The sequence below is a fragment of the Mus caroli genome, chromosome 18 (assembly GCF_900094665.2).
Source record: "Mus caroli chromosome 18, CAROLI_EIJ_v1.1, whole genome shotgun sequence".
NCBI classification, from domain to species: Eukaryota; Metazoa; Chordata; class Mammalia; order Rodentia; family Muridae; genus Mus; species Mus caroli.
This window is the reverse complement of record NC_034587.1, coordinates 17,803,082-17,819,163: the sequence shown is the minus strand read 5'-3', so window position 1 is coordinate 17,819,163 and position 16,082 is coordinate 17,803,082. Positions and strand designations below refer to the sequence as shown.

The window sequence follows — 16,082 nt, the reverse complement described above, 5'->3', positions numbered from 1 at the left end:
CTCTCTCTCTCTCTCTCTCTCTCTCTCTCTCTCTCTTTCTTTTTTGAGTTTTTCAAAACAGGGTTTCTCTGTGTAACCCTGGCTATCCTGGAACTCACTCTGTAGACCAGACTGGGCTCAAACTCAAATCTGCCTGCCTCTGCCTCCCAAGTGCTGGGATTAAAGGTGTATGCCACCACTGCCCAGCTAACCACTTATTTTCTTTATTTGAATTTTAACTTATTGGTTCTATATAAGGAGACTACAATATACTAAAATTATTGTAACACTGGGTTATCAAGTGCTCATTGGGTGTTCACCAAAGGCTAAGTATTTTTCTAAGCATCAGAGATTGAGCAGTGGGCAAGACAAGCCCACTCTACCAACACTGTTAACAAGCCATGGTGGTTTGAAGGAGATGTACCCATTAGCACCAAAGTTGCAACACTTGATTCCCAGTTGATTGCACAGTTTGAGGACATGTGGTCTTGCTTGAGGAAGTGTGTTATTTGGGGCGGGCTTTGATGTTTCAAAGCCACACACCAATCAGTTTGCTCCTGCTTGGTGCTCACAGTTCAAGATGTGAGCATTCAGCTTCCTGCTCCTGCCACCATGCCTTTAGCTAAGAATTCTAACCTTCTGGAACTACAGGCTCAAATAAACTCTTTCTTCTATAAGTTGTTTGGTCATGGTGTTTTATCTCAGCATTAGAAAGGCGGTTAATGCATAGGCTAATATACAAGTAGACAATGCAATAGAATCACCTATATAATTATGGGTCTCATCAAGTGCTATTAAGAAACCACAAAGCAAGTGAGTGATAGTGTTGTGGGAGATCCTTCTAGATGGAATTGTTGGGGCCAGATTTTCTCTAGCAGAATCCTGAACTACAGAACAGAGAAAACCATTGATATATACAAGGAAAAACAATTAGCACATCTTTGAAACAGGAAGGTATCTGGAGGTTGGGAACAACCTGAATGCCTGGAGTTCCATCAGCCAAGGGAGTGCTATACAGGAGGTTGAGAAGATAAGCTATATGGTCCACACAGGGCATCCTTTAAAGTGTATGCTAGGGTTGCAGGGAGTAAGAAATGTTGTAAATACAATTGATTGCCACCAACCAACTCAAGTAAACCAAGTACCCCAAATATGAAGGAATGAGAACTCAAATAATCCAGTCAGTAAATAGAATAATGAAATGAACAAAAAATTCTCCAAAGACAAAATACGAATAGCTAATAAGCATATGTAAAATTGTCCAATGTTACTGGCCATCATAACAGTACAAGGAGATTCCATCTCATGCCAATTTCAGTCACTAATCAACCAAATAACAACAAATGCTGTTGCGAATGCAGAGAAAAGGGAATCCTCACACATTGGTAGAAACCTAAATAAGTCCAGAACAACGGACTTAAAACTGAAGAACAAATCCACCCTCTGACGCAGATGTGCCAGTCCTGCATATTTACCTGAGAGATTCCTCATCATCACATTACAGAAAAGGAAACAGATCAACATCTACTGCAACACCACTATCCACCGTACATAAATTAAGAAACCCATCTAAGGTGTCTATCAGTGGACACAAGAAAATGCAGTTTATACACACATGGAATTTTTTTTATTGGATATGATCTTTATTCACATTTCAAATGTTATCCCTTTTCCTGGTTCCCCCTCAAAAAACACCCTCCCCCTATTCCCTCCCCCCTCCCCCTGCTCACCAACCCACTCACTCTGGCTTTCTGGTCTTGGCAATACCCAATACTGGGGCATGCAGCCTTCAAAGGACAAAGGGCCTCTCCTCCTATTGATGTTCTACTAGGCCATCATCTGCTGCATATGCAGCTAGAGCCATGAGTCCCACCATGTATGCTCTTTGGTTGGTGGTTTAGTCCCTGGGAGTTCTGGGGCTACTGGCTAGTTCATATTGTTGTTCTTCCTATGGGGCTGCAAACCCCTTTAGCTCCTTGGGTCCTTTCTCTAGCTCCTTCATTGGGAACCCTAAGCTCAGTCCGATGAATGGCTGTGAGCATCCACCTCTGTATTTGTGAGGCACTGGCAGAGCCCCTCAGTAGAGAGCCATATCAGGCTCCTGCCAGCAAGCACTTGTTGGAATCCCCAACAGTGTCTGGGTTTGGTGATTGTAAATGGGACTGACTCCCCAGGTGAGTCAGTCTCTAGATAGTAACTTCCTCAGTCTCTACTCCAAACTTTGTCTCTGGAACTCCTTCCATGTGAGTTTTGTCTTCCCTTTCTAAGATGGATAGAAGTATCCACACTATGGTCTTCCTTCTTCTTGAGTTTCAGGTGGTTGGTTTGTGAATTATATCTTGGGTATTCTGAGCTTCTGGACTTCTGGTCTAATATCAACTTATCAGTAAGTGAATATCATGTGTGCTCTTTTGTGATTGGGTTACCTCACTTAGGATGATGTCCTCCAGATCCATCCATTTGCCTACAAATTTCATAAATTTATTGTTTTTAATAGCTGAGTAGTACTCCATTGTGTACATGTACCACATTTTCTGTATCCATTCCTCTGTTGAGGGACATCTGGATTCTTTCCAGCTTCTGGCTATTATAAATAAGGCGGCTATGAACATAGAGAAGCATGTGTCCTTATTACATGTTGGAGCATCTTCTGGGTATATGCCCAGGAGTGGTATTGATGGGTCCTCAGGTAGTACTATGTCCAATTTTCTGAGGAACCACCAAACTGAATTCCAGAGTGGTTTTACCAGCTTGCAATCCACACATGGAATTTTTTAACCTAAAGATAATTAAAGAGGACTGACAGTGGTGAAGGGGAGGAGGAAAGGAAGGCAACATGAGCGAAATCAAAATACATGATATTCTAGTGTAGAAATATCTGCATGTAGCCCAGTACCACGTGTAATAAATGTATATGAATGGAAAGGGAGAAAGAAGAACCCTTGTGAGTACTTTGTGAAGAACAAGCCCTAGCAAAGTGAAAGCGGGGAAAGCCAGAAAGGGGAAAGCCAGAAAGGGCTACAGCCCAGGTCATGGGGAAGCATAAAAGAAACCTAGGTGGGCTGGCCTTTATGACAAAGAAACATTTGAAGCTCCCAGCAGGGTTTTCCTTCTCTATGGGTCCTATTGTTCCTTCCACCATGAGCTCCTTCTTTGTCTAGGTCTTTGTCAAGATGTATTCAGGACACGTGAAAAGAAAGGAAAGCCTTTGTGGCTGGTATGACCACCCCATGGAAAGCTCTTTGGGATAATGGTCCCATCTCTAAGCCCTTTGCTTGCCATGGCTACTGCTGGGTATGTGGGTCTAGTTTGGGATACCAGAAAATAGAACACTCTTGAGGCTGACAGAAAGGACGGCAGGAAAGAAGTTTTTCATTTTGTTTAGCTTTTTAAAAATAAAGCAATGGACCCCAGGAGGACAACCAAAAGAAGTAATGGCTGGGGAGAGACTAAGGACAGCATATCGCTACCTAAGCTGTGCCCATGTTCTCTTTTCTCTAGATTTCTTTGACATAAAACCTCTGGGCCATTGTAATGCTATATCCACATGCATTCCCATATGCCTGTGGCAATATTTTGAATAGAGAAGTAAGTATCCCAAAAACAAAATGGGCTGTGGTGTCAATTACTCTGACAAATTTTACCAAACCAGAAACATCTTACATGACACTCCCAGGTGTCATGTAAATCTGAGCCCACAGGAAGTTCCCAGGTACTGTCACCCTTCCTAATACAGACATGAAGGTCACTTCTGCGTCTTTTTTTATACTCCAGCCATAGTCAGTTGCCACCACTCTCTTCCCTCCAAATCTCTACCTCAGAGCCTGTCTCCCACGTTCCAGGAAGCTTTAGAGCATCTGGCACAAGAGTTCCCTACTTCATCTCTGGGCGGAGCATGGGAGCTGTGTTCCCACTTCACACAGCCACTCATGTAAATAAGAAATAATTATCTTTCATATCATTGTGAATATAAGCTTAGTGTGTGTGCATGTGAATACACACACTCATACAACAATGCCAGTCAGAATCAGTTCGGAGGACACCTTAGCAGAACAGAGAGTTTGATTCATACCTTGTGAATTAGAGTTTCCACCTATATTCTAAGGCTGAAATTTTACAAAGTAGTTGTACATCTTCAGAACTACATTCATAAACAAGAATCACTTAATATGCAATAGATATCTAGTTTTGCCTCTAAAAATCATGCTAAAATTAAGAATATGATTTCAGCATATTGCCCCCATATCCCCATGATCCACAGAGAGCCATAGGGATCACAGATTAGTCTCAAAAGGCAGTTCTATGTCACTTACCATAGCCACAACCAGGACCTGGAACTCATCTGCCTTGTGTGGACAAAGCTGTTGAGTCAATGTAACCTTGATCTCCCAGGCCAGCTGCACTGGTATTCACACACACATGTGCACACCATGAAATTACCAACAGTAGACTGTGGAGCCAATCCTTCTGAAGCCTTGTAGTGAAGTTTCTTGAAAATCAAATAAATGCAAAGCCACCATTAGTACACCAAATCAGGAGGAGATGTAGTAATGGGTAACCCAAAGGAACAGAAAGTATTACTCAGAGTTTCTGTAATGGCTCCAACTGCTTCTAGAAGAAAATGGTGACTCCACATGTTGAGAGATGTGTGCAGAAGCTAGGACTACCAGACTGTTGGAAAAAAGATTTGGCTAGGAAGAAGAACCTCTGCCTTCAAAGACAGCACAAAGTCCATTCCTTTCATTTGTTCCTCTCTCCAAAGATATTTTCTCAACCCTCCATAAAAATTAATATTATAATTAAATTACTACAATGGAAGGAAAACTATGATTACAATATGAGAATATTTTAATGAATTTCACTTTAATAGTGAATATTTTTGGAAGTGAGCCAATTAAAATCAAAGTGATGTGATATAGCTTAGCCCAAGCCTAGAACATGATAGGAGCTCAAAAAAGTAATATTACTTGAAGCAGTGTTACCTCTACTAACAATGAATTTTGTCTTCTGTTGCGGTCTTGAAAAATATCTATGACTTGACTTAAAGCCACTTTCTCCCTGAACATTTCCTTTCTTCCTCTAAGCATATGTTACCCTTCTCTTAGCTTATGCTCTCATTCATATTCTTTCTCTGTCTCTCATTCTCTCTGTCTCTCTGTATTTTTCTCGGTGTCTCTGTGTCTCGGTGTCTGTCTCTATCTGTGTGTGTCTGTCTCTGTCTCTCTCCATGAGCTTGAAGTAATTATGTCCAATTATCATGTATACATTTAGACTACAGCACAGTAATAGTTAATAATGAATTAATGATACAATTAATTACAATTAATTAATTAAGGATCATCTAATACCTCATGGATGTCCATGGTACCCACTGGTGCTCACTTTTCAACACTGAGATCCTGTGATTATCAGAAGATGTCTATCGTAATCCCTTGTTGTATGGACTACCCATGCCTTCTTTCCTATGATCTCAGTAAGAGAATTTAAACTGCCTAATGGCCATGTTTGCCATCCTCTTTCCATGCTATCCATAGTGAAAAGTTTTGTCAGTCTCTTTAGCTTCAAACATTTAAACAATATGTTATTGCTTGATTCCTTGAGACATTTTATTAATATTATTTAAATAGAGAAAATAAAGCTGCCATTTCTGACTCCTGCAGGAAGACGTGGTCAGCAAGCTATTATGCTGGGATAAGTTCAGACATTCAAGCACCAACACATTTCATCAACATGTCTGAGTAAAGCGATGAGACTGATACACACCAAAACAAGAAGAACACTTATCTGTGAAAAGGATTGCTAGTAGTATTCTTATCAGATATTTGTTTTAACCTTCTACACATAAAAATAAAACCATGGGGCTGGAGAGCTGGTTCAACAGTAAATAGAGTACTTGACGCAGGTTCAATCCTCAGCCCCCTCATAGCAGTTCACAACCATCTGAAACTCCAGTTTCAGAGGATCTCACACCCTCCTCTGGCCTCTACAGACATTCACATGATGCAGATATACATGTAGCCAACACAGCCATGCACATAAAAAAATTAAGTAAACTAAATTGTTAAATATGTATTTGTCAGAGCCAGCACAGCAGATGTGTCCAAAGTGAAGTAGCTGAAATTATAACAATGCAACTAAAATCTGGGAACATATTAATATACTACTTCTAACTAATATATATATATAAGACACTGGAAGCCAGCTTCATTTAAATCACTAACAAAATCCTACTTTAAACTACTGGTGAATGTTGTTCAGTGATAGAGCAGTTGCACTGTATGTGTGAGATCCTACGTTTAGTCCCCAGTAGTGACAAAACAATACAAATGGCCCTATTGTCTTATTTGAAGTTGTTTAAGTCTTGTGGTTATTAGCACTTGCCCAGGCTGAATAATCAGAGTGAAGCTACATCATTAAGGATAGATTGAAAACCTCTAACCTTGGCAAAAGTAGGTACTAAGATAGTTCTTGGAAGAAATCTATGACTAACCTTTGAAGAATATATGAGCCCCTCCTCTCTTTGCTTTAAGGAGACATTTGTGTTGCATAGGGTAACGTTTATCTTAGAAATCACAGGATTCTGGTCGAAGAGAGACCTCATCTTTCTCTGCTCTCCTCTTCCTTCAAGACCTTTGAAATACCTCACCTTCTTATTTATCTTATTTTTAATTTTGTCCATATGTCAGTGTGTGGGTTTGGACACTTGAGGACAGGTGCCAATAGAGACCAATCGAGAGCAATAGGTGACTTGGAGCTGTAGTCCCAAGTGCTCACAAGTCACCACACACGGGTCCAGGTCTTTTGGAGGATCAGTAAGCATCCTTCAGTCCTGCGCCATCTCCAGCGCATGCTGAGTATAATTTCCGAAGAAGTAAATCACATAGTGTTTCTTTATCACAAACATTCACTCATTCATGCCACTGATATTTATTGATTCATTAATATTCTGAATACTTTGTCAAGTGTAGCAGCTAGAGGAATTCCAGAGATTGAAAGTTCCATGTGCTGTGGTTCTGTGCTAATCATGAAGTTACTAAGATGATATAGACTGGTTTCAAGGAGCTCAGAGATCCTTTGACAAGCAAAAGACAGCTACATTTCATATACTATATTATCATATAGAAAATGCTACCATAATGACATGCATTTATGCTGATACATACAGAGGATGGGAGCTATAAAGTAATCCCTGTAGTCAGGAAGACGGCTTTAGACATAACCTTGAACTGTAAAGGAGAACAAAGCTCTCCTAGTCTCACTCGCCCCCTATCTAACATGGTCTTTTGGATTTATGTATCATGAGCCACTTAAATAAAACCGTGAACTAAGTAGAATCCCAGCTCACTGTGCGCAAGACAAAATGGGTTATGAGGGAAGGTGTGGGAAAAGATTGGGCTAATTTGAGACCCTCAGATACTGGTACTTATCAGATACAGACCATGTGGATCCTCTATAAGGTTGGTTTTCCAAACTGTCCATAATAGTTAAAGCATCTCTATATACACAAAATTCCTCCATTTATTGGTAGTTTCCATATATAGCATGACCTAAACATAATGGGAAAAAGTAGAAGAATGTGGCTGGGGGTGGGGAGCATTCAGTGTGTCAAGAGCATTTTGTGCAACCATGAGTACCCAAGTTCAGATCCAACAACCATGCCAGAAATGGTGGTATTGGTATGCACCTGTAATCCTGGAGTTAGGGAGCACAGATTGCAGGATGGAGGGGCTTTCCCAGACAGCCAGTCTAGCCAATGAGTGCCAGATTCTAAGAGAGAGACCTTGGTTCAAAGGAGAAAACAAACAATATTTGAAGAGCACACCCAACATCCATCTCTGACCTACACACACACACACACACACACACCTGACCTACACACACCACACAGAACACTTTTAAAAATATATATTAATTATCCAACAATATGTATACTGCACTCCTGCAGTATAACATGATTTGCTGTGTGTACATTCTACTTTCAGAAACATTGGCCAAGTTGCTCGACCTTTTCAGATAGATGTAAATAGTATGCTGAAACTAACTAGTAAATTTTAAAACATTTGTTTTTCAAATGTGCTTACCATAGAGTTGAATAAATGAGTTGTTTTTTTTTTATACCCATCAGGATCTGATGAGAAGTATTCTTCATTTGCTATCGGGAGAGTAAGGTTTCTCCCTTTCAAGTTACATTTCTTTTCAGCAGCATGTAATTTCTATTTGAATTTGCTTCAATGAGTAAATATTTTCCAATACATATTTTGGCAATACTGTGCTTACAAAATATCATTTTTTCTCCTGCTTAGATAACTCCTTAGGGAAAAAACACCTTAGAAAAAAACACCTTAGAAACAAAAATCATGTATTTATATATATATAACAAATTGTATCAACAAATCTAAACCCAATAGAAGAATGAATAGAATACAAATGGATTTTAAATGTGTGACAATATTCTCTTTCTATCTTTCTAATAAATGAATGCAGATCTGAATTTTAACTAGATACCAACTGCTCACGACCATCCAACCAGCCATGTAGAGTGGAGTACAGTGTGAGAGGCTTGTCAATATAGAAAGGATAGCCATTGTTTGACACAACAGTTCCGTGTACAGGGGTTCATTCCTACACATAAATTCTTGTGTGTGTTTGTGTGTGTGCATGTATGTGTGGCAAAAGGTCCTCAACACAATGCTTTATGCATACAATACACAATGTGATATAGCAGCAAACATTTTAATGATACATTAATGTGTAATATTTATATAAAATTGTATATTTATATCAAATAATATATACTTTAAATTTTTATATACTGTCTGTTTATATATTACAAATTTATATATTGTTGCTACTATAAACATATATATACACATATACAAACACACAAATGTTTGTATCATATACATTACAACAGTGTGGAATGGCTATGTGGTTGTTTTAATCAGTGTTAGTACAGTATAGCAAACAGATTCACTCCTTCCTAGGTGGGGTCTCCAGAACCTTTTTTTTTATTATTATTCTCTCACATATTACATGCCAACCACAGTTCCTCCTTTCTCCTCTCTTCCCAGTTCCTCCATCCACCTCCTTTCTCTCCCCCTCCAATCTACTCCTTCTCCATTTCCTTCCAGAAAAGGGCCCCACACCTTTCTTGGCCTCTCTGAAACATATTCTTTTTCTGAAACATGCACAATAACTTTGTACCGATTCTCTCATTCAGCCAGTATAAACTACTTCGTGTGTTTAGAAAACACGGTAGCCCGTGCCTTCATGGAACTTGCAGTTTGGAGTCAATGAACACACTAACAGATGATAGCATGGAATGTGATTAACACTTTTTGTGCTCCCCTTTGGCCTTTGTCCCAGATCGCTGGAAAATCACAGTTCTGGTCGTTCTTCTACCTTTATCAATTTTCAGCAATTATCAACCCACATCCTTTCTCTCCATCCATGGACACATCTCCATCATCATTTGGCTGGGTCAAGGAAGATTTTTCTCTTCTACTCTTTCTAATCAGTAATAGCCTATGTTATGTTTTATTAGCTAAATGATTGTGTCACCCTTTATCTGCATTCCTCAAATGTCTTTCTGTCATGCTTAGAACAAGATCCACAAAGTTTTTCCTAGCTCATTTTGAGCCCATGCCAGTCTCTAGCTGACTGCTGACACCATCCCATTTTCTAGGTATTCCCCACACAGATTTCTCTCTCTTCTCACACCATTCATCTCACACCACCATGTTTGGACCTCTTTAGGCAGATAGCTTCTTCCCACTCTTTACATTCAACTTTAAATATCACTCCTGTAGAAAGACCATCCCCGAAAACCCCAAATTAAGGCTATCACCAGAGCCATCATCTGGCCTGCTCATCTTGATTGTTTGTGTCCTTTCTCCCTATAAGGCAGGATGTACCCTGAGTCAAGGGTATTTGGGGCTTCATTCATTACCACATTATCAGTAGAAAAATATCTGCACATAGAGAATATTTAGTAAATGCTCATTAAAAACATTAACAAACATCCACCAGTAATGAGAAAAATCAATAATAGAGCTTGCATCTATATGCTGCAGTGAAGACAGGCATAGTATCATCTCTTGACAGTTTCTTCCAGCATCCAGAGGTCTGCTCAATATCCCCTTCCTATACCTGCCTCAAATTTTACTGTGCTGGCATTCTATTGTTCTGAAGACATCACCAGCCAGTACTCTGAGACGTCTGCATGTGCTATTCCTGTTACTCCTCCCTACATGGTGTGCACACTACAGTGACTGCTCACCTTGGAGGTCATCCACTTGGCGATTCAGAAGATCATCTCCCAGCCTCTGTCAGAACTCCCCACCTTCATCGTCCCCTCACACCAGCCTTGATTCCCACATCTTCATTGCACTTAAATTTTTAAACAAAAAGCCCATTTTGTTGTCTGTGATGTGTGTTCTCTGAGTAGATATCTTCTAGACACTGTTCTCAGGACTTGCAGCAGGTCTAGTGCTGCCTAGTGTGGAATAGATACACAGCAAATAAGGATTGAACACAAACACAATTTAGTGCAAAATAGCAACATGCTAAAGAGTGCACGTTAGGATAATACTTCTGTCTGTGTTAGAGAGAATGCTCCCAGACACAGACATGTGACTCCAGCTACTGAAAAGCTACTGCAATAGGAAGTTTAAAAGTTTAAGGCCAGTTTGGGAAACTTAGTGAGACCCTGCCTAAAACCAAAACATAAGAATTAGAAAGTGGCTTGGACACAGCCCAGTGGTTGAATGCTTGGCTAGCATGCAAGGTGTCCTAAGTTCCTAAGTTCAATGACAAATATCACTAAATAAATAAACATAAATAAATAAATTTAATATGTGTGTGTTTCGGTAATTCCCTCCATGATAGAAAACTGACTGGCTGAGGCTCAGGAACACATACTTATTTTATTTTATATATATGCATATACATATACTTACAAACATAATTGATTTTCTAAAACCTTAAAATATGCTATTTTGGATGGGTTTATAAGCTTGTTCTTCTGAAGCCACAAGGATATCAAGATCACCATATGTGTTATATCTAAACAACAAACCTTTAATTCCTATTGAATTGGTAATCCTCCTATATTCTGGGCTTGGCTCAAGCAACCTCTCAGTTGAAGTTCATGAATGTTGTGAGTTCTGATATATATATATATGTGTGTGTGTGTGTGTGTGTGTGTGTGTGTGTGTGTGTGTGTATACTTTCTATTAGAAATAGTTATATTTCCTGGAAGTGTGAGACAGGTTAATTTGCATCTTTAGGAGAATACGGCCTTTGTAGAAAGAAGTCAACCCTCTGGATTCACTTGCCATCAGAGGATCCTATACCTCTACATCCAAGGTTAAAATAGTTTAAAATAGTCATAACCCATTGTCAGTAGACTCTACCTATCTTCATGGACTTGTTTTGTTTTGTTTTGTTTTGTTTTGTTTCTGACTCCATAAAACAAGTAGACAAATGAATTGAATAGCCTCCTTTTGAATGAAAAAAATATAGTGGCAAATAAACACATTAAAAAATTTTCAAACTTTGGCCATCAGAGAAATGAAATTTAGAGTGAAATTGGGATTCTATCTCCCTCCACTCAGAGTGGCTGGCATCAAGGAAACAAGAAGCTCTGAATGTCAGTGAGGGTGCTGGGGTACAGGATGGGGATGTGGGAGGAACAATATATACCACTGATAAGGATGTGACTTAGTCCGGCCTCTGTGAATCTCCATGTGGAGAGCTTTATCCACAAAATAGGATATCCACAAGATCCAGCTACTTACAGATATTCACTCTCAGATAACCAAAGGTGGCATGGAATAGAGATATCTGTACCAGCCATATTTACTGAAGCAATGATAGCCAAGTCATGGAATCTCCCATGTGCCCAACATCAGACAATGGAGAAAGAAAATGTAGTGTATATATACAATGGAGTTTTATTCATTCAAAAAGAACAAATTGTGTTACCAGCAAGGGAAAAAAAAAAAACCATAGAACTGGGAATCACCATGTTAAGGGAAAGAGGCTAGACTCAGGAAAAACCTACTATGTGCTTCCTGTCAGACCTGGAATCCAGGAAGGGTATGAAAGAATTAAAGTAAAACATTATATTAAAGTAGAAGGACTATTTAGGATATAGAAATGGAATGGGTAGGAGAGAGGGTAGAAATGAAAACAACACAGGTCATGAACAGATCAAAACATACTATGTGCATGTAGGAAACATCAAAATTTTTACTTTGTACAGTTACTGCATGTTAATAGAAACACATCTTACTTTAAGAAAACTAGCAACTTTCATATTTGTATGTACAGACAAAAGTTGAAGTAGCACTTGCATTTTAAATATCAAAGTAATAAGCACATTTAAAGTATGAAGCAGTATAAAATTATATATGAATCTCAGGGACACTCTCATTGAACACTCAGGAACTCAGTAATTATTTTCTGGTTGGCTGAACACACCTATTGAAAGTCAGTAGAGTGAAATGCATAAGACCGTGGGTCGGGGTCCAGACATTCCCATGTTCAGAGTAAAGCTGTAGTATTCATTAGCTGAGTATGACCTTCAACAAGTGACTTACCCACCCAGGGCCTCAGTATTTCTCCTAGAAATATAGTGGTTGCATTATGTCTGATCCACAATTACATATAAATAAATATAGGTAGACACATTATCTGTTTTACCATATATTCTTACCATACCTTGTAATTTTAATATCATGAATTAGTCAGTTCATCTGATATTTTTTTCCTAAATGGGAACAAATTAATAGCAAGGGATAAACACGTGTATTTTTCAAAGATATAATTTCTATAAACATACAAACATAATTATGTATTCAATTTAACATATGGCACATGATCAGTGGTAAATGGTGGTTATTATCACAAAAGCAACACATGACACAATGAGGACTCCATTCTCGTTTCTCACCCAGGTATGGTTTTGCACACAGCGTTCTGAAGCATTTTATTGCAGTGGCACAGGGAGGGGGGGAAGACTGTGTGTCTAAGATTTATATGGCTTTAAAATCGTGGGAAAACAATTAACAGGTATAGGAGTTCACTGTAGCAGCGATCAGGCTTGTAGCAATTGCTGACATCTGTTTTACATGTGACGATCCGTCATTCTACAGGGTCAATACTGTGACTAGCTCGCTCGAGTTTGCACGTCCATAGCAGCTCCCTACTGCTTTCTCCTTGTTTAATTTAAAATATTAAATATTATCAAATGTTTGATTGAATTGCTCAGATTGGACTAAAACTTCAGGTGCAAGGGATGGGGAAGTATAATAACAAAAACTAAAAAATAGGAGAAAACAAACAAACAAAAACCTGCATTGGATTTAGAGTCCACAGGAGTGTTCTCTCCGGTGACCAGAGCATTTTCTTTTGTGATTTTTCTGGCTTCTGCCCCATTTTTTTCCCTTCTAGCACAACTCATTTGTGTGAGATAAAGTTGAGACGCCTCACGAGGGGCCTTATAAACATGTGTTATTCGATTTTAAATCTGATCTGAAAGTGCCTCTCTCCTGCTCCCTCAGAGTAAAGTGACCTTTTTAAATGGAGGGAAAGTGGCTTTAGATGACAGACTTGATAAATGCGGTCGTGCTCACTCAATAAAATAAGGCCCAGTGCATTTGAGGATAAATCAGTGAAATGTACAGCCCCACCTGTCTGTCTCCATCACTCATTTCCACTGTCACTTTCACAGTGGCTGATGGATCACAGTTGCTGTAAAATTAGACAGCCTTTAATCTCATTTCATCCTGATTAGCTTCTCTGTCCCCTTTCCCTCTAACTCACTGACTGACACGCTAAAAACTCAGAGCGGGCTGTGCATGAACGTGGAGGGCCAACCTCCTCCACCACCTGCTTGTGCACACACACAGGTGTCCACCGCTAGAGAAGTCTGGAAAGGACAAGAGGTGGCCTTGGGGTGACTTCAAAGAGAATGGGTGTGTATAGAGTGCAGTGACCTTCTCATGGGCTGCTGGCTGCTGTTGCTTGCACTGTTTACATTTTCCTTTCTTTCAGGTTTAATCAGAAGCCAAAGGAGTTAGAGCTCTTTCAAAATTCAAATATTGATCAAATATTTTATTTGTAGTAAATTTGGGAGTGTTTTACATTCAGCAGTGATCTCAAAGAGTCATTTGTGTCTGTTTATAGCTTTCTACTTCACAATGAGAATTCAAACAGGATAATAATTCACAAATGTGAATACTGCAATGCCCAACCAAGAAGTATAATATGCAGGATTGTCAAACACAGATAAAAACTTGCAGAGAACTAGGACTACCACCACAAACCCATTGCATCAGGACTTTAAGGAACATCGTTGCCCTGATTTTGAGGAGTTCTGTAGTTAGCTGCAAGCAATAGCTTCATTTGTTTGCACAAAGCATAACAATAGGGGTAATCAAATGAGAAAGAGGCTTAGGAATAAATCGTGTATTATTTCCTTCACTTAATTTTTGCCAGCATGGGAACAAATGCACAGCAGGGACAAATGCAAGTTGACACATTTTCAGAGATTTGTTTTATTATGAGGCTGGACTCATGGCTAAAGAGAAGAAAAAAACATTTTTTCTTAAAAAAAAAAAGATTTGGACATGGAGCAAATCAAAATTTTACAATAAGTATATGATATGATTTCTGTACAATGTCACATGTAACTAGGTGCATGTAACGGCAGTAAATGCTGTGGGAGTTCACAGGTCAGCCGTCATTACGTCAAGCTGAAACAGCCAGTCACAGCAAGTGATGGGGTAGCCTAGTTTTCCTTCTAGTAGTTTGGAAGAGATATCATCATTTAGACTGCAGTGATTTCATTAACTTAATTTTAAAAATACAAATTCAAACTTAATTGCTCAGTGAACCAAACAGATAGATGTACCCAAAGGAATTCAGAGTCATGGCTCAACAAGACCTATCAGTTGAGGGTATTCTCTGAAGATTAAAGTAAGCATTGGGGGTCTAGAGACATTCTAAAGATGAAGAAGTCCCCTGATGTAGTTCATAAACTGCACAAACCACTTTTCTTTAACTCCCTAAATTAGGCATATGCATATAAATACTTCTTCTCTCGTGGCTTTAACTTCAGAAGATGACTAGTGACAATAAATATTAATTAATGAATCAGAATTCTTACAACCTTGGCACTTTAGTAAGAACCTTAAAGGATGCATTTATAGAACTATTTACTGAGTTCTCTTTCTAAAAGCCATGTATATATATAAATATAAGTCATCTCGGAGAAAGCTAGGAGATAATTAAACCAAAATGAAATGAGAGATGTATATATAGTCCTCAAAATAAGTCAGATATAAGATAGGTTCATCCTCAGGTATGCAATAAACACTCTTTTCTCTCTCTCTCTCTCTCTCTCTCTCTCTCTCTCTCTCTCTCTCTCTCTCTCTCTCTCTCTCTCTCTCTCTCTCTCTGCATTGGCAAAGAAGCGCAGAGTAAGAATTGGCTGGGATTCATATTGATTTCCCACTGCACTGGTTTCTTAAGTGCTCTGTTGATCCGTGTCAAGCAATAAGTTCCCTGCCTGAACAGGCACATCACCTCCCCATTTGTCCTCACCTAGATTTAAGGCGCCCATATGATGAGCTGAACAAGGGCATCATTTTTCCTACTGGTGTCACTGGGCCCAGACCACTGCATGTCATATGATAACTAATGCTGCACACATCCACAATCACCCTATGATATTATGCCAGCAGGGACCAACACTGCACAGCACCGAAGGTGACAGCAGCACCCTGTTTGGTACATCGTGACTTTCCAAAGGAGATGCAAATGTCAGAGAAACCTGGCTTTGGTGGGTTTATGAATAACACCCCTCTACACAGTCTCTGCAGCTGGGTGCAAAAAAAAGGAGAGTGCAGGAGAACGGATATGCATGACATTGCTGACAGTTTTCATCTCTGCTACATAAGAGCTCCGATGCAGATAGATGGAAAATGTGTGATTGTGCTGCTAATGACATTGTACAGGAAATTAAGCGTATACATTTGGAGGAGGCATTAAATCAGCAGGACCTTAATTTAAAAACTTAAAACTGTATGGAAATTACG

General features: G+C 39.3%; 1 protein-coding gene across 1 annotated transcript in view; it reads left to right on the top strand.

Moving 5' to 3' along the window:
• Klhl14 (kelch like family member 14) overlaps positions 1-16,082 on the top strand; it is a 103,240-nt gene that overhangs the window by 63,057 nt on the left and 24,101 nt on the right. The window lies entirely within an intron of this gene.